General features: G+C 41.1%; 2 long non-coding RNA genes across 2 annotated transcripts; one reads left to right on the top strand and one right to left on the bottom strand.

Annotated features, from left to right (window-relative positions):
• Positions 1-4,331: 4,331 nt before the first annotated feature.
• Positions 4,332-8,830, bottom strand: LOC135283486 (uncharacterized). The gene is made up of 2 exons (XR_010349226.1): positions 8,570-8,830; positions 4,332-6,215 (listed from the first exon to the last, which is right to left on the bottom strand). It is a non-coding gene; the product is annotated as an uncharacterized LOC135283486 (long non-coding RNA).
• LOC135283488 (uncharacterized) lies at positions 8,635-14,985 on the top strand. Its single transcript, XR_010349230.1, has 3 exons — positions 8,635-8,759; positions 12,722-12,853; positions 14,065-14,985. It is a non-coding gene; the product is annotated as an uncharacterized LOC135283488 (long non-coding RNA).
• Positions 14,986-20,259: the final 5,274 nt, after the last annotated feature.

The following is a 20,259-nucleotide window of genomic DNA, read 5'->3' as shown; positions in this document are numbered from 1 at the left end:
TCTTACATGTACACACAATTATATACATCTATATTGTTTTATAGTCAAGAATTAAATCAGCAGTGTGGGGTAGGGTAGGCTGACTTGCATACATACTAAGGAAAAAAGAAAACACTTCAAAATCACACACATGTTTTTAACCACAAGCATGCAATAACATTCCTCGCTGCCTTTGGAACAGGTATCAATGTCAAACTCAGGGTTGGAATGTCATCACTGCTGGCAGGGCACTACTGCCAGGACACTCATGTGTGCAGCGGTCCCACTGACACCATCAGGTGTTGTTTATGCATGATTCAAGTCTAAATATCAAAGCAAAACAGAAGGAGCCAGCAGGAAATATACCATGGAAAAGTGTAAGAAGAGAAGGATTAGCTACAGAGATAGCAATAAAAACAATTTTTCCCCTGCTCTTTCAAGAGGGAGGTGTTGGGGTTTTAGGAGTTCTCCTTTTGTTTGTTGGTTTTTGTTTGTTTTTTTTTCTCTTAAGGAATTTGTCCTCATATGTGTTAGCAGAAGACAATAATGACTGGATACAAAGGAGAGACAAAAGATGCAGTCACAGCTCAGGGGAGGGGTGCAGCTGGCTGTTCTCTCTTCACCTGGGCTTTCTCATGGAGAGCAGAGATACCATGAGATTTTTGGACTGAGGAAATAGGATTTGGAGCAGCCCCTATCTCTCATGTTCTCTCATCATTTGGAGGGAAGACAGGCTGCAGTCACTGTGAGGAGAATTCGTCACCACTGTGGGGTTCAATCTCCTGCTGCCTTTCTTCTACCATGAGAGCAGCTCTGCTCGTAAGAGCAGCCATTGAACTGGGACCTTAATGCTCTGCCTCACTAAAAAAGGGATTGTCACCATTTGCTCAGGTGCCTCAGGGGAAATCCTGGAATCTCTATCCCACCTTTCCCTGCCCTGCTCAGAGCCAGGCCGCCCATGCCCTTCCCTCAGCACTTCACTGTCGCTGCTCCGAGTTATTGCTACACTCAGCCCCACAGACCTGCCCGCTGAGATCTCCCGTGGTTCCCCACTACTTCGGAGTTTCATACATCTCATCTCCCACCCCGGGATTTCTGCTCATTCCTGCTGTTCCAGCTTGCTGCTTCTGAGTCCTGCTTGAGCATGAGGATCGGCTGTCCCGGGGGTTTGTGAAGCGAAGCCTCTCCTCCATCCCTTCCCATCTCGGCCGAGCCGCCATTCCCGTGTGAGGGAGATGAGGCTGGGCCCGCCACCTTTTATTACATTAAAATTATACTAAAAGAGCAGAGAGAGAAGACAGATCAGAAGGCTACAAAGACCAAGAACAGAATAGAATAGAATGCATAACAAAATCTTGTGACTGCTCACAGCCCTGGCACAGGTGGCTGTGATTGGTCACTAATTGAAAACAATCCACATGGACCAATGGAAGATGCACCTGTTGCATTCCACAGCAGCAGATAGTTATTGTTTATATTTCTTTCCTGAGGCTCTCAGCTCTCAGGAGGGGAAAAATCCTAGCAGAGGATTTTTCATAAAATATCATAGCTACACTCACCTAGTATTATAATTAGCTGAATATCCAGTACGGCTGCGCAATTGCCCTCTATAACTGGGTTGGTGAGCTCTGGAGAGGAAGTAAGACGTCTTCCTCATGGTAAACTCTTCACCTGTGTCAAGTTGGCAGGGCTCCTTGACTTGCTGGTGACAGTCCAAACCTCCTCTCATTCTTAGAACCCAGTGATATTTATGGTTCCTGCACTCTTGCAATACTTCATCTATCACCTGTCATTCCCAACCTTGTTTTAGTTATCCCCTCCTGGTATCACAGTATATATTCTTTGCTGACTACATTTCTAACTTAACCCCTTAATTCATTTAAGCTCTTAATTAAAATATATATATTTTTCACTATCTTAGTTGCATTCCTTGCTCAACCCCTTGACTCAGTTACACACACATATTCAAGTAAAAGAACTGTTATTTGCTTTCCCATGTCTTTGTCTAAAACCGTCTAATTTCAAAGTTATAATAAGTTGGAGGGAAGGGAGGTTCCAGCCTTCCTTGGCAGGCACCTGTCTTTTAAACCAACACAGGACTCAGATAGTAATGGACTATACGGGCACTCTCAAAAGACTAATCATATCCCAATTTATTAGGAAATTCAATAATTGCTGCATTTGAATGAACTATAAATCCTCATTTCCCTAGGAATCTAATAGCAGTCTTTTTTGCAAATATAAGCCCTTAACTTATCCATTCAACATCCTTTTACAAATAAAGCAAGTCAGAAGATAAACCATCAAAATGAAAGGCAAAGACCTGAGGAGTAAAAGGAGCAAGGACCCTGCTGTAAATTATCCCTCATGTTACACATAGAACCTTACAATACTCAAGGTTACAGGGGAATTGCAGGGGAATTAATTGAAGAAGGTTATTTGGGAGGAAAAAAAAGTGTTGTCTGCGTTTTTTCTACTTTAAAATAACCCTTAAGACACATATGTGAAATTCAAGCAAATTGTTGACAGAAAATGTATTTTAAGACCTAATATAAGGCCTTAGCTTCCCATTGCACAGCTTCAGATAAATACATTCATCACATGTTCCAGACATACCCTTACAAATAAATCTAAGAGACCTTGACATTTACGCTGCATAGGGAACTGTCTAGATCTGCTTGATTCAAAATTCTCCACCTATTTCATCCTTGGTATGCAGAACACTCCTGTTTAGCAGCCTTGATTACTTTCTTCATAAATGTGAAATCGAACTGCAGAGAACAAAAGGATCAGCTCTCCAAAGAGACTTGTTTCTTGCACTGAAGAGCACCACAGATCCCTAAGCCATTCTCACCTGTGTCATCCATCATAGTTAAAGAGGATTTTAAGCTCATCAAATGCCTCAGAGAGGAAGTCAGCATATACCAGTGGTGTTCACACAATGCTCAGACTGAGCTAAATGTCGTCTAAATTACCTTTTTCAGAAGAAGGTGCATCTTAGTTTTGCTGCAGGAGTGCATTTTCCTCTTTTAGAGTTCAAGCACCTGACATCTTTGTGAGTTGTCCACTTGAAAATCTTTCTACTGACAACCAGTCAACTATCATTCTTCTGTCTGAAACATAGCTGACATAAAATGAAGTGACTTTTCTCTCTTACCCAATGCCCCCGTGATCACAGATGTGTCCAAGATGAAGGAAGTCCAATTTCAGTTTCCTCTTGTGCTTGAAGGAGGGTCAAACTTGCACCTTTTACTATTCTACCAGCCAGGAAACCTCAGAGCCTGGGAAATCACAGTCAGTCCTGGGCAGAGAATAATGCAAACTGAAGTGGGAGACAGGCAGCTGGGGGAAATAAATTCTCAGTAGAAGCTGCAAAACTAGCCCACTTCTATAAATCTGCACCCACATTACTTCCTGAGAGAAAAAATGTTTTTTTTCAATTTCCAGCAGCTTTTGGCACCAGTGAGTTTTAGATGACCGGCTATTATTTGCTGTTCAGTAAGACTACAACAAACTTTGAACAATAATATCAGGCATGAGAATTCAACTGGTGTTCAAAAAGCTGAATTAGGAATGATGTCTTGTGGGTAAAGCGAGGCCTGCAAACTTAAGTCTTTCCTAATCTCTTACACTGTTTTAAAACTCAAGGAGGCCATCAATTCCTTCTTCTCAGACCATTTCTCCAGATGATAAATGGAGATATGCTATATTATAGCATGTTTTGAGAACTACATAATAGAAAGATTACATTACTACAAAAATCAACACCTCACAGCAGCTGACACTCCACCAAAGCATTGGTAAAGAACCACTGCACTTCAATTTAAAATAAAACAAAACCAGGTGATTTGCAAAGAGAGTAACCACCAGTTTGGCATCTTGTTTTCTCAGTCACAGCTTTATAACAATCATAAAATCTGTTAGTCCAACTTGTCTGTTTTCTAATTTTCAGAATGAGAACAGACTCCAGCATTTGCTCTGGGGCATGCCACCCAAGAACTGATGCTGCCTGCCCAGGTCCACAGCAGTACGCTACAAAGTCTGAAGTAACCCTGAACCCTTAAACACTTTTATTTTTCCCGTTGTCAAAATACAAAAACCAAATGTTCTTTACCTTACAGAAGAAAGCGGTTCCCAGATGGGAAAAACACAATCCAAAATGTTCTTGTTTCATAATTAGAAGGTAATATCTTAGAGAAATGTGTTACAAGGGTACCTGTCATGACATGATGCAGCTCCCTCATGGACATTATCTACATCATCTAATGAGAAGGGACAGCCAGGATGGGAGGTCAGGATGCTGGCAGCTGACATGTTTGACAGACAACTGCATTCATAGGGCACTGTGCAAGTTAACAGGAGAAAGACTGAAGGCAAGTTTTATTCTGACAGTACTCAACCATTTTAAACTAAAATTATTTTGTAGTATTTGTATGATCCAACAGGAAATAAACAAAATATAATCTAGAAACAACTTTGAGATTATAGCACCCATAACACTAAGTGCATAATTGAATGGAAAGACTAATTTGTTTATTACAACAGTATTTCTTTATTTGTACCATAAATTAAGTATATTTTTTGGCAGTTCTCCCTTGCTAGGAACAATTTTTTTATTGATGAACCTGCTAATTTTAAGGGCTGAGCCTTTAGAGCCCATTAGACGAACATCATCAACACATTTTGTTTTTTAAGGCAAGGGAAAGAAACATTAAGCAAGCTGCCATTCTCATTTTTCAAAGTAAATCTTTTTCTCTCTCCCACAGTTATACACCAGTACATAAAATTGATTTCAGAAGTTACTTCTGATTTACATGGCTGTGGAAGCAGCCACAAACCCTCAGCATACGTAAAGACATTTCTGCAGCATCTCCTCGTGCTGCTGAGTCTGCACACATCTAACCTGGGACAGCAGAGGAATTTCAAGTGCCATTATGCTGCAAAGGGAAAATGTGCCTTGCTTCCCAGGCTACAGACTGCTATTCATATTGCCAAAGTGCCCTGAGAACAAGACTCAGGTTGGTGTATATATCCCTAGACAGAATATTTCTTGAATATTTACCACCTAAACAGATATCAGCAAAACTAGAGCTAAGGAGCTGAGAGAAACCTCCAGCAGGGCTTCCTCAAGGTCTCCAGTGCACCTGTGACAAATATAAGTGCAGCTCAGGGATACAGTTCTATATTACCTCTCCACTTGGACAGTGATTTTTGATACAATTTGGTATCCTTCGGAAATATAACACAGATATAACAGAATTATTTTTTTTTTTTACATATTTGTAGGGAAATGGCTTTAATGAAAAAAAAAATCTTTACCTTTGGAAGTGTATATCAATACTTGCATGTATTTTAGCTATCTCCTTTTAATAACAAATGGGGAAGGGTAGTGGAAATAAAATTCTTGTCATTTGAAGGTCTGGGTCAAAAAAAGGTGGACTTCTCTATTGTAATTTCACAATCTTTGTGTATGTAGGCAGATTTCCTGAAAATATGAAGTATTTCTCTGCAAGTCCTTGGGTCATAAAGGTTCAATGAGGCATTGAAATTTATCAGGTACTTTTAAAAAGCAATTTCCTAGGTATTTATGGAGCTCCTGCCTAAAAACACACACATTCCTGTTAGTTCAACACTCTGTACAAACATCTAGCTCCAGTACTTCAGTTAGTTATTGACTTTACACCAAACAAAATTTATTGTCACTATTTATTCATGACTCACATCTTTACAAAAAAAACCCAGAAACATAAATAATACAGTTTCATGCTAGCAATATAGTAATTTATTCACCAATTAGTCACAGATGAATACCAGAAGAAATATACTCATTAGCACTTCCAGTGCCAGATTTCAACCTGAAATAAAACAGTTCTCAGCCATCTGAGAAGCTATGTATTTTAACAGATACCATCACTTTTACCAGCAGCTGTAGAAAAGGTGGCATTTCCATCCATATTATCCTCCAATGTACCAGCCCAAACCAAATAACACAATAATACAATAGAGATTCCTTGCACCTCTTCCTCTTTCCCTCATTATTGGGCAGACAGAGTCTGGTTTGTCGTGCAAAAACCTTGGAGCAAAGCAAGTGTGGAGATGCCAGCTGGCTTTGTCCTTGCACCAAGAACAACATTTGTTTACACCAGACCTTGACCTTCATGTCAAGAAAATCTTCAGCATCAGGACCCTGGCAAGCTCTCTTCTACTGCACTATTTTGGTTTTGATGCCTTGATACCTAGAACAGAAGAAGACAGTATTAAAGGAATAAAGCAGGGATTTATTGAAAGGCCTTCAAGGATACACCTTGGGCAGTACAAGAGACTGGCCATGGCTTGTTTTCAGTCTGTGAGCACTGGGAATGTATCATCTGAAAGGGAGTCTACACCCATATTTCATAAGCAATAAACAGTGAAATTAAATACAATTTTCTATACTGATACATAATATGGAACTGCTCCATTTGCAGAGCATTAAGGAAGTCTTATTTTCAGCATACCTGGGAGGGGATAGGAAAGAAATCAGGCCCTCCATCATCATGGTCAAAAGTCCCTTAAATAGCTGTCTGTCCTGAAAGTGAGCTTGCATAGCCTGTTCATCAAGATGTTACTGAAACACTAGTGAGACCATTTGTGGGCTTAACTAGGCATTTCCTCATCTGGAGTCAGAACTGCTGAAACCACCTCACTTCCTCTGAAATTCCTAAGAAATGAAGAAGATTTGAGCACTTGAACACCAGATGAGCTCTGGCTTCAGTTTCACAGTTTTGCAAAGAGCTAAGATGGCAGCCTGAGCATCTGTTTAATAATAAGAGGAATCTTAAAACTTTTTTTTTTTTATTTTTAAAGCATATTGGGTCTTTTATAATGTAATCATTCCTTTTCTGCTTGGGGACAGAAAAGAGAGAAATCAGGAGCTGAACTCAATTTCCCAGTCTCCAACACAACATATATTTCCCCAGCATGTTGTGTATTTATTTTTACTGGCTCCCTAGGCCAAATGCACAGCAATTTCACCAGAAATTGGGTCAGACCTTTAATGTCAAAAGTGGGCTTCTGTGAAAGGGCCACATTCCTATTGTTCAACAACATTAGGTCCTAACCTGTACCACTTACAAAAAATCTGAGAGCCATTCTGCAAGAAAGCATATTTGCTTTCCTTCTACATCAGAGAAAAAGTTAAAAACACAAGAAAAAGCAGAGGAGAAGACTCTCTCTAAATGCTCCTGGGTAAGACACAAACATGGAAGATATGAAATCCAATCTCACTTGCTGTTTTCATCTGCCTGAAGCAGGGTGTTGAACCAGTTTTTCCAAGCATTTGAGCAAGACTGCTGTAGCAAGCAGCTATTGCCCTAAGTTGGATACGCTTTTTTCAACAAGGAAAAACTACCAGCAGATAAACCCAAAACCAAACCCTCTCAACTCTGAAGCCTTCCTTGTCCAATCTCTCATGATCCTAGAGACTGCTTAGCTTTAAAATTACCATCACATCCTAGTAATAGTTACTAGGTAACTCCACATGCAACAGATAGGCCAACACTCCTCCAACAATGGCACTGCCACATGTGTGATTTTATCAGCCCTCTGTCACATCCATTTTCACTGCACTTCTGTCTATTGATCCATTCAAAGATTCTGTTCCTTCGAGAGAAAATAGCCTTTTTTTCTGGCTATAGAGTAGCTAGTTCATCTAGGACACTAACAGGAAAAACTTCAAGCCACCTATTATATGCAAGAGATTTGTCTCCATAAAACAGTCCTAGTGCAATGGATTGCCCCAACATTAATTTTCTCTACACTTCTTCTAATCAGTCAAGTCAGAGGGTTCAAAGCACATCCAAATGTGGCAAGTAAAAACAAGGAAAGGCCACACAGCAGAGGAGGCTGAGATAAATTGCATACCTACAAGAAAAATAATGAAAAAACAGCTATTTACTTCTTGTTCAATAATTGCACCTACAATGCATTTGACTAAAAGAGGGAGCCTGTAACAACTGCCAGTCACATACACATTCCCATAACTGCTGTTTCCCAACACAGTTGCAGCAATTCACAGTCCTGACTCACAATCTCCTAGCATCTCCTCCTCCAACTAAAGTAAACCTTAAGCTAAATAGCACTTCAGTTCTTCCACGTGGATCCAGATATTTCCCCCCATAACCAGTATTTCCACTATCTTTTGTACAAAACATATAGATAAATATTGAATTGGAAAGGCTGGTTAAAGAAAAGAAATAGGCCAGGATATAATCTCACTGACAAGTGCTTTGATCACACATCATTACAGAATATCCCAAGTCAAAAGGGGCCCAGAAGGATCATCCAAAGTCTAACTCCTGGCCCTGCACAGGACACCTCAAGAGTCCCATCATGTGTCTGAGAGTATTGTCCAAATGATGATTGAGCTCTGTCGGCCTTGGTGCTGTGACCACTGCCCTGGGGAGCCTGTCCAGTGCCCGGCCACCCTCTGAGGGAAGAACCTTTTCCTAACCTCCAACCTAACCCCCCCGACACAGCTTCAGGCCATTCCCTCAGGTGCCATCACTGCCATACCAAGCAGAGATCAGTGTGTCCCTGCTCTTGCCCTCACCAGGGAGCTGCAGACTGCAATGAGTCCCCTCAGCCTCCTCCTCTCCCTGCCCAGAGCCAGTGCCCTCAGCAGCTCCTCACACGCCTTCCCCTCACGGCCTTCGCTCTCCTCGTGGCCTCCTCTGGGCTCTCTCTGGCACTTTGAGATCTTCCTTACACTGTGCTGCCCAAACCTGCCCACAGCACTCGAGGTGAGGCCCCCAGAGCAGAGCAGGACAATCCCTCCCTGGCCCCGCTGGCCGTGCTGGGCCTGGTGCCCCAGGACAGGGATGGCCCTGCTGGCCCCAGGGCACTGCTGGCTCCCATCCCACTGGCCACCAGCCAGGACCCCCAGGTGCCTTTGTGTGGTGCTGCTTTCCAGCATCTCCTTCCCCAGCTGTCCCCACACCCAGGGCTGCCCCAGCCCAGCTGCAGGATCTGGAATTTTCCATTGTTGAACTTCATACAGCTGGTGATTGCCCAGACCCCTGCTTTGTCGAGGTCTCTCTGCAGGGCCTCTCTGCCTTTGAGGGAGTCAACAGCTCCTCCCAGTTTTGTACCATCTGTGAATTTACTTTGTGTCACTTCAAGTCCTGCATCCAAATCATTTATAAAGATGTTGAAGAGCTTTGGGCCTAAGACAGAGCTCTGGTAAACCCCAATAGTGACCAGTCCACACCTGGTGTCACCCCATCCGTAAATTATTTGTAAATGATATGGTGCTCCAAGACAGTCTTGAAATAAAATCCATGACAAAAGCAAAACTCTCCTGTGAAGAAGATCATGAAGGCATGGAAAAAAGTGATCAGCACCTTGTACATCACACTTGAAGAGTCATTTTCAGTTTGTTTACATAAGATCTAAAGGACTGCAAGTACTTGCAGTGTCACCACAGCGAATGGAATGTTCACAGTGTTTTCAAAGACTGTCAGGACAGGACATCATTTACAGAGCACTGGTAAAACTTGAGTAATAAGCTCCAGGAAGATGACATGTTCAAAGGTATTAAGATGGCAGTTTTAGGCACAGCCATTATTCACATAGATCTCTGCCACCCAGGGAAATTTATTAGAACTTTCAGTGTGATCGCAACAATATGTAAATTGGACTGCTCAAATGAGAATATATGGTGATGATGTATGGTAGGAGTCATCAACTAAAGATTGGAAGTGGGGATGAAAAAATGATGTGATTACTGTGGTCAGGCATTCTGAAGGTCTTGGTTTAACAGACTGAGCAAGATGTACTACATCAGAGAAACCCTCTAGAATACAGTTGCTCAGTAATAATAATAAAGTGACTGTCTTAAGTATTGAACTATGGAATACAGTATATCACAACCAGGTTATTATAGAAACAGAGATACAAAAAAGACATGAAAAACAGATGAGTTGTATGGTCTTGTTGACCATATTTTGTTAATATAGATTCTGCAAGCAGTAAAATTTATGAAAACTATCAGATTCCTGTACTAAATGGTTTCTGTTTCATCTGCATTGCTGTTCAGATATGAAGAGTTCTTTAAAATGAGGAAGTGATAATACATTTGAGAAAAACTGGCAGACAATGTTAACCAGAACTACACTAAGAGACCACTGGCCTCTGTTTATTTATTCTTTTAAAACAATATTTCCTTTAGTCTTGTATGAGGAAAAAAAGCAGAGTTCTTTTACAAAGCAAGTCTACATTCACATTTTTAAGGGTAAAGATCTACAGTGTGAGAAAGCATGTCTATTGTCCTTCATATCTTAATGGAGATGAAATACATGGAGTGACACCCATCCAGGGACTATCAGATCCTCTCATGTCAATAGTCAGACAACTTATCAAACCTCTGTCTTCATAAAGGGCCAACTACTCTTCTTCAGAACACCCCCAAAATCACCTCTAATACCTCATCCCTGTGCAGGCATCTGGCATCACACACAAGACAAGCCCTGACCACCACTGTCATACTTGTACATGAACAGGACTCACACTGAACACAAGGTGCCACAAAGCTTCATGCTGAACTGGACAGACACTTAACTGCAGATGAAATTAAGAGACACAATAGCCAGGAAACTGTAATTGTAAGGAAACTGCACTGTTAAAATCCAGTGGGAGTTACAAAACAGATATTGTATAGATTACAAACACAGTTCACACCTTGCAGACAAGAACACTTTACAGACAAGAACAAATCTTTGGAAAGAGGGAGAGATATGCTGGAGTACTATCAAGTCACCTCAGTCCACAAAAGAATCACCAGATTTTAAATTACAGTGAGAAAATGCAGACAACCTTCATGACTGTTGTCATTTCTGCTGAATGCCTCCCTCTATGTCACATTGCAGATGGCCACTTTCAATGTATGTATCTGTGTCATCAACACACGGGTCAAACAAAACCAATAAAGTGGAGCTTTACAGCATCCAAATTCTCTTCTTGTCCATAGCCCTGAACAACAAAGATGTCAACATGGGTTTTCTATCCACCACAGGGCAGGTGAGCCATCACACAGAAACTCTTGGTTTCTCAAAGGATGAAAAACAGGCATAGTTAAGGATATCTAATCTATCCTTGTCAGAATCCAACAGACATACCCTTTTCCTACCACTGGCACCAAAATCAAGGCTGCAGGCTAAGCATCAGCATACACACCTGCTCTAGAAGACAAGGGCAGAAGTACCACAAACCTGTGAACAGGTGCTTGAATAGTCTGCCTGTATTCCTCCTGCAGTAATTCAGTGAACTGCTGATAACTGGAAGTGACAGTTGAGCAGTAAGTAACAGGTATCTTACCTTAAGATGAAAGGAACTGGAGAAAAGCTGGCATTGCAGTTTAAAATGTTGTGTCTAAACACAGAAAGCTACTGAGAGTTTTGAATCACGATACCATAAAAAAAAACCATCCTATGTAGCAGGAAAGTACTCACTTCAGTCTAACTTTTTAGGCTAGAAAATAAGGGATATAGCATTATATATTATAGTTATTGCATCCTTTGAACTACAACTATCAAATTCTGAAATCTGATATCTATTTACCTGGTATCTAGTTCCACCCATCAATAAGAACAGAGGTTTTATTTTGGATATGTACCAGTTTCAGTCTTCAATGGCTTGAATCAAGAAAGAGTGGAAATAACAGTTGAACTTCATTATCTTACTGGTCTTTTTCAACATTAATGAAATAAATATAATAAAATAAAATATATTTTAGGCATAGAGTAACATAACATAATATAATAATATGGAAGAGTTCTCAGGAAATGTGAGGCAGAATTGGGCACTGATCAGAAAGATAAAAAACTGCTACTTTTGAAGAAAAAAAAATTAATCAACCACAGTATCTATGGGTGTTCCTACAAGAACATAAGACCTCCAGATGTAAATAACTACAGTTTTGCAAATGGCTTGCAATCCTGTTTTCCTGCCTCAAGGAAAAGCATCCTTTTAAGATACCTCACACAAAGCTAACTAAAAGAAAAGTAAGTGTGCAATATCTACTACTGAAAACTGAAAGCAGAGTATATACCCCAGTGACTGCCATAAGTCAAAATAAATTAATTATAGTGGTGAATTACCTTCCAGGTCTTCTCCAGACAGACAGAGAATTCAATCCAGACAAGGCTGCTGTAAAGCTATCCCTGGATTTGCTATTTCTTAGTGACATTTGGCATAACTAACCTCAGTACAAAACAGGTTAAAAAAGTAACTTGTTCTGTGCAGAGGTGCCTCTGAGGGCCATATTCACACAGCCTAAATTACACTCAAGTCCCTGTACTTTTTATTTTCTAAAAGCAGACTGTGGTTTGATAACGTATTTCAGTCCCATGAGTTGTCTTTTCCAGCAGTTGCTCCATCAATGGATCTGTCACCACTGACAAAACACAAGGAACTTAAGGGATTTTAAATCCACCTCTTGATAAAGTTACATGATGAGATTTCTAAGATCATCTTTTAAACACAATGGGCAATGACTACTACTGCACTACTGCCTACCTGCCTTTCCACAGTCTTCAAGAAATTCCTTTTTTAATGATTCCTTAGGATAACTGTCATCAAAAAGAAAGATGCAAAACTGCATATTCCCTTTAGAATACAATTAAGCAGAACCTGTACTCTCTTGATGCTGAGATCTCAGCAGTGAATCTCCTGTAGTATAATAGCAGGTTTATCTGTTGCATCCTAGGGCTGAATGAGGATGAGAAAAAAAAAATTATAATCAGCACCTTCAGCTTCAATCAGCAGCATGTTCCAAGATCACAGGATCTGAAATTCAAATGATCAAGAGGCCATTAGAGACAGTATAGATTTAGCAGATGTATGTTCATCCTAGTGTTATCAGGGGAGGGAGGAGGAAATATAAAAGCATTAATTCCAAATAAATAGAAAATTAAATATATTTGACCATATTCAGCCTTTCACAGAATAGTTATGTGTCTACCTAAACGTATACTTACTGTCCAATCTTCAATTTTTCATGTCAGCAAAAAATACTAACAATGAATATTCCCCATCCAGCTCTAGCTTTAATGACCATTATTTACATCAATAGTTTTGCTTATAAGATGAAAATCTACTCCAGAGTTCTCTCCCTACAGAAAAACCTTTAGATGACTTTCCATTCCATGTGGACTGGTTGTACATTCTCCTCCAAGGAAAAAAGCCTCCAAAATTCCTTTGCTGCCCACAATAGCATCAGAACTGAAAAGAGTGATCTTGCAGTACAGATTTTGCTATGTGAACTCACCAAACCTAAAATCTATTCTTCTTCAAAGGGCATTTCTAGCACTCATTGCTGCAAAGACATAAAAATAATCCTTATCCATAAAACCATTCAACAAATGCCTATATATATTTCCAAACAACTAGAAGAAAATTCTAGAGATTCCTTTCATTTCCATATGTAGTCATCAATGATCAGTGTCATAAAGATTTAAAAACATACTTTTCAACTGAAATTGGACTAAAATTTTCAGTCTGCAGGCTCTGGGACTGTATTGTCACAGTCACATCACATTATTTCCATCAAAACAGCTGGAGGTTTCCAGTGTAGGAAGCAATTATTATGAAAAGTGTCAATGTGTCACATTGTGATTAACTTCACATTATAGCATTTGACAAGTAGCCAGCTCTAAGTCTCCACCAAGAAAAAGGGAAATGGAGAGAGAACACACGTTCAAGTCACAAGAGAAAATAACAATTTACCCACTGCTATGTGAGCAGATTTTGACATTGCTGACTGATGCCACGGTTGTGATACACTTCTAGAGTTTAATTGTTTTGGTGGAAGGGTCTGCATGCATGAACAAACACAGTTTGCCTTGTCCTGACAACGCATGTACAAAAGGTGTCTATCTAAAACAACATGCTCTGTAATTATATCTTCAATGAATGGTGCAAGCATTTTAGGAGGCAACAGTCACAATTCATGGCAGAGATGAGGGAAAATTTCCCATCTGTCAAATGCACAACAAAGAAACAGAGTTACTGTGACACCTTTCAGACCTAAAAGGCTCAATTTAATTACAGTGCTAGGTACAAAGGAGCAACACATCCCTGAAGATTCCTGGACCAGTGACTTCCCAAAGAAGAAAAAGGTGTGATGATAGCCTCAAGCAGGTGTATTTCTTTGATTTATTATGGTAAATTATGGTTTATCTACTGTGTTAACCCATGTCATCTGACCAGTTGCATTAGAAAACAATAAAGCAAAAGACAAGACAATAACAAACCACCAACCTGGCTACACATTGCCTAAAACAATCACAAGTGCCTTCCTCTACATCTTCCACCCATTTTCTGGTCAGTAGGTGTGGGAAATGCAAGCACAGAGAGCTCCCAATGCCTCAAGTTCAGAGATAGACGGACACAGTGTTTGACCTAAGGCCTTGGAGAAGGCTTGAAGCTTTAGAATAGCACAGTGAAACAGACATGAAGTAAGGTTTGATGTTTAAGCAGAAATATGTTTTAAGCAAGTAGATATAGGCCTCATATAAGTGGACAAATATATTAAGCAAGATAGTAGAAGATTTTAGAGATTAACAATAGAACTTGCTGTAGAGTTGATAAAAAGTAGAAGATACAGTAATAAGTTTCTGTAGAGTTATATGATTGGGTAGAAAAAGATGCATTGCAGTAAATAATGTAAAATATAGCAATTAGCAATTGGTTATGAAGAGGCTAGCGAGCTTTGTGGAAGCAGCTGATTAGATAAGGAATTTTTTAAAGACATTGTAACTAGAATTATAACAGTTTTCTGATGGAAGGCTTCTAATGTGAAAACCGTGGATGTAACAGCCTCATAGTCTCACCCTTTCATGAGACTGATTTTGCAGTAAACCATCTTTTGAACACCTCATCAGTCGACTCTGTCTTTCTGTATCCCAAACAAGCAGGCACGTCCTGCTCAGTCCAGGGCACTCTGCAGTCTGGCTCGCCTTTGGAGGCACAGCCAGAGCCTTGGTGCCTTTGCTCCAGAGCCTGCTCTGCAGTGTCAGGGAGCTCTTGGCTTGTGCCAAAGTCAGCACACCCCACTGAATGGTTGTGGATGCACCAGTTTAGTCAGAAACAGATCACTTTCCCAGGCATTGTCCTGGGGAAGTTGTGAGAAGCTCAGAGAAAAGAATTAAAACAATTCTTATCTTAGTCTCTACACCTAGTGTTTGTGAACATGTGGAATGTTTGTACGTGATGTTTGTGGAAAGAGACTCACAAGAAGGTGTTGTTCCTAATTAACCAAGGGTGTGAGAGGCGTTGTTAAGAACCAGTCAGGTTCTGGGTGAACCATCCTGTCTATAAATATCTGTAGTTTTCTAACAAAGCTCACTTTTGTGCCTACTAATCACAGGAGTCAATGTCACTTTTCTTCAGCCTAACTCAAGAGTGACAAACGCTTCTCTGGTCCACAGCTCTGAACTGCTGACTCACACCACCCACACAGGTCCTGCTCCAAAAAAACAAAGCTCTGAGAAGGGAGAGGGGGGTGTCTTCTTTTCAGGCACCTGCACAAGACAGACTGCATACCAAAGAACACCATGCACAGGTAGCACAAACTACTCCAGCAGCTTGGAGTGCCAGGATCTCTTTTTTTCCATTTCACTTGGCACTAGGAGCACCATGCTATCAATTTTGCAGCTAATAATTTGTGAAAGTATTTGGAGGGGAAGCAAAAAAGCAACTTAGGGGACTTCATCAAAAAGAACTTCAATACTTTTAAGCTGGAGTCAAGACAAGGAAATGATACAAAACATATGAGATCCTGAATCCTAATTTCACTTCTAGCAGGCATCTCCTGTTTGTACAGTCTATTCTCCAGCTACTCATGGTATATTAAATTAATGGAAACTCTGAGCTTTAGCATATGTTTAATAGCTACAGTGTGCTTTTTTGAGCAGTGATATGACTTTACTACTGTATAGAAAAACACACATGGGTGCATTTATGTATGTCAAAAATACCCATGCAGGCTTTGATATTAATCAACAACACATATCATCCTTGGTCAAACAATACTTTAGGCTGTATTTAACAATGTACAGGAAAGCTGGTAAAAAGTGTCCCAGTTCCTCAGAACCTAGAAGAATTCTAAAAAAACAAACAAAAAACCCAAACCAAACCAACCAAACAAATAAACAAAACCAAACAAGAACTCCCCACAAAACTAAACAAAAAATCCAAACAACAACAACAACAAAAATCAGTTACAAGAGAGACATTCTTCCACAATCAGTCAGAGTCCAATAAGTCTCTGGTCTGTCCATAGTATGGCTGTAACAACACCCCATAATCCAGCTGTCCCTCACACTCATACGGCTGTAAAAATCTGTGGAGCACAGCAGGACAAGAAGAAATTTTTCATCTGTGTTTCAGTCAAAAAACTACCACTAACTAGACTAGGCAAGTTTGGCTAACGCTTAGTGATAACACCCAAGAGATGAAATCCAAGTTCTAATCCTCAATAAGTGCCATCCAGAAGGATGAGCATGACATCATTTGCACATTTGGAAGGGGCTACATATTGAAATTAATCAAGTTGTTTCCAATGCACCAAAACAACTGCAGAAATGTAATTGCTTACTCTAAAAGTACAGGTAGAGGGAAATCACAAATGGTTTTTAACTGTGGGTTTGCATCTGAAACAGCTATATCCACAGTCTGTACCAAATTGGTGTTCCCCAGTGGCAGGAATGTTGGGCAGATACATATTGCACACTCAGACATGGGAACACCATCCTGTCCCCCTCCCATAGTACACGCAGCCGAGGCAAAACAGTGCACCAGAACACAGGACAGGCACAGAGGGGCAGGGTCAGAGCAGCACGCCAGGGAAGCGCTGTGAGGCACGCTCACACATGGCTTCTCCCGTGAGCCAAGAGTGACACCTGCCGGGACCCAGGCTGGCCTCACCTCGGGGGCTGAGGAGAGCCTGGCCAGGACAGCCCTAAGTGACAGCAGGGAGGGCTGTAGCTCCTCCTGCACACACACACACACACACACACCCCACTGCCTGCATTCAGAGGAATCCACACAGGAGGCTCCTAGATGAGCTACACCACATCACACAACTCAACAATGGCACACCACACCAAAACTGTGCAGCAAAAAGGAGCAGTCAATGTTTGTGTAAGGAATAAAGTATAACTGAGTCCACTTCAGAGCAGTGAAGGAGACAAGAAGCAGAGATTGAAAGGTCAGTGTTCACTACAATCCTTCCCACACCTGTCCCATGTGATATCACTTTCAGGGACAGTGATACCACCCCAGAAGTGAAACAGAGAACATAGCTGCAAGGAAAATAAAAACTGCTGGAACTTTCATCACGGAAAATGATGTGTTTGTGGTCAACATGGTGCCAGTCTTGAGAAAAGCTTACAAGATGTTCAATATTCACACCTGTTCTGAAGATTTCTAGACAGATCATCAAAGACAAATCATTTTGTGCAGTAAGTAACAGAGAATTAGCTCTATGTCGTAGTGTGACTGAGTATTCCTTTTCCTCAAATCTCAACCTGTACTAGTTCTACAGTGCTACTCCTGGGGGGCTTGGTGGGCCCTGCAGTTAGCAGAGGCTCTGCAGTGGTACCAGGGTTAGTGAGCACAGTTTAACTAACACTATGAACTTACTCCCTGCCATTTTCCTGCAACACCAACTTCTAATTTATTCCGTTCTTTGGGTTTTTGAGGTTGGAGAACCCAAACTGAAACTCAGGGCACAAGTATTTCCCATTCCCTTCCACCCTATCCACTCCCAGATATCAGGAGTTGGGGGAAAAGGGGGAGATAAAGTAACATCCAAGGAAAAAAATCCTCAGCTTTGCATTCTGCTGCTCTAACTTCATCTGCTCAAAATAATAGAGCTTTGCTGCCACCTTGTGCTACGAGAGATGTCTGCAATCAAGGAGTTTCTTTTATGTCTTTTTCAAAACCAGAGCAGCTCCTTACACTGGCACATTGAGGACAGAGGGGGAGCAAAGCCCCTGTGTCCCCACAAAGGGGGGACATTGCCTTTCACCGGAGTGCCAGCCCAAAGCATAGAGCTGCCTTCCCTCCCTTCCAAGGCCAGGGGCACAGCCAGAGCAGGAGGCTCCAGGGACCCCCAGCCAAGCCCTGCTTGGTATCCCCAGCCCCCTTAACCAAAAGGCACCAATGCTTTGGGACTTTCCTTGATCATCACTAGTCAGTGGAACAGACTGTCCATGCTTTTTATTTATGGGAGGAAGCTCACCCCAAGTACTTACAAGGTGCCATGGCTGTCATTGACCTGCTCAACCAGAGGCAAGCAGCCCACACAACAACTCCTTATTGACAGTCAGCAGAGGGGTTGATTCTGTATGACAGATGAGTAATGGGAAGGGTCACTCTCACAATTAAAAGGCAAATATCATGTATATGTTAAGAGAAGTTTTATAGATTTATACTTGTGTTTTACCCCCTTGCCATGTTATCAAGGGGTGCCCTGGGTTTGGGACATTTGGGAGGGTCACTCGTTCCCATGGCAGCACCTGAGCTCCCATCAAGGTGTCAGGCAGTGATCTCCAGTCTTCTGTTGTATTTTTTGATGAGGATTTAATAAACCTTTTAAATTTTTTGGAAGTATCATTTCTCACATTCTGACTGAAACAATTTTAACCTGCTAAACACCACAGCTTACATTATAAGAACTGCTGGTCTGGCAAGGTTTGTGTTTGTTTCCATGTTCAAGTACATTTTGAATAAAGTCATATTCTTATGGAGAGATTTTTGCTACACTGAGAAAGATGTTCAAAGAGAGATAAATTCTGACTAAAAACTAATTTAAAAAAAAATATGAGTGATTGTTCTCCCACAGCAGTGAGTAGTAAAATAAAAATTATAGCTTTATCCAAAACTGCAGACATGTTTTCATGTATTTTAAATCTTTAAAAAGCACTATCCCAGAGATAGAAATGAATGCAACTGGTGAAACAGAAAATAAAGGAAACTTTCTCAGATAGACAGAAGCCTTTATTTCTTAACAAGACAGTGCTCAGATTTTCTTTACTCCAAACAGACATTGGAAAGAGTATTAAAAAATCGAGCTTTATGGCTGTCCACTATGGTTCTTGCTTCAAAAAATCTTTCATTATCAGAAAAGAAATCCTGAAGGTTCCTCCAGCCATTGTCACAGAAAGCTTCACAGAATTGGCCATCCCCTTACATACAATTTGGTTTGTCTTATCTGACCAAAAGATTGGCTATAGTCAGGTATGTTCCTTATCCAAAGAAGTTCTGGGCTGCTCTGCTGCTTTTGCTTTCTTAGAACTATGAAAAACACCAAACAACCCTAAACCTAGGAGCTGTTACAGAATTGTTTGATGTTTACCTCCCCTCCATCCTCTTCCCTGTTCTGTGCTAGACACTTCAGCAAGATGTTATGTATATTACAAAAATCTGTACCAACCAGTAGTTAATTTACTTTGGGTTTGTTACTTACATATTTTTACCTGGTCTGGTAATTCACCATTATTTTTTCTATTCCTACCCACACCTTCCCCCTCTCCCATCCTCAGTGTCATCAAAACAGCATTCAGGCAAGTGAAGTTGGGCAAAATGAATCGGGGTGTACTGACCAGGGCAATTCTTTTATCCCTACTTCATCATTTGAAATGATGCAGGGTGAAAAAAACTTCTACTCTGAATCAGTGAGAACACACAGCAAACACCCCAGTCTGTCATGATGTGGCTACCCCCTAAGGGACACAAACGTGCATACCTCTCCCCAGTGCAAACCCATTTTCACTTCTCCCCAAAGCAGAATGAAAAATGTAGAGCTTCATTTTGCTCCAGCAAGACTGTCTCAAATGACCGAAGTACCTGAGGGCTACTAAAATATTTCCAGACATAGAAAACTTCTAATACTTTGTTGACAAATTTAATTCCTCTTTGTTATTCCAAACTGGGTCTCGCAGTAGGAAAAGGTTAGAGTTAGGGAAGCAAGGCGAGTGCAGACATGGCTGTGTCTCCTCAGGGCCAGGCCCAGCTCTGCTCTAGAGGCAGGCAGCTGTTCTGCCCTCCCTTCAGTTCGAGGCAGTCACCAGCACGACTCTCCTCAGCATGCTCACTGAGGAAGATCCTGCAGCTGTTTCCAGTCCAGAAGAAGTCACTCTGACAGGGCCTACAGACAGCCTTTGTGTCTGGAGAAAAACACAGCTTTACTGTTCAGGCCATCCTCCAGTGCACACACAGAGCATATGTGTTCTGACAGCC

This window comes from Passer domesticus, chromosome 19 (assembly GCF_036417665.1).
Source record: "Passer domesticus isolate bPasDom1 chromosome 19, bPasDom1.hap1, whole genome shotgun sequence".
Taxonomy (NCBI): domain Eukaryota; kingdom Metazoa; phylum Chordata; class Aves; order Passeriformes; family Passeridae; genus Passer; species Passer domesticus.
Note: the sequence above shows the minus strand (reverse complement) of the source record. Positions and strands in the feature narration are given on the sequence as shown.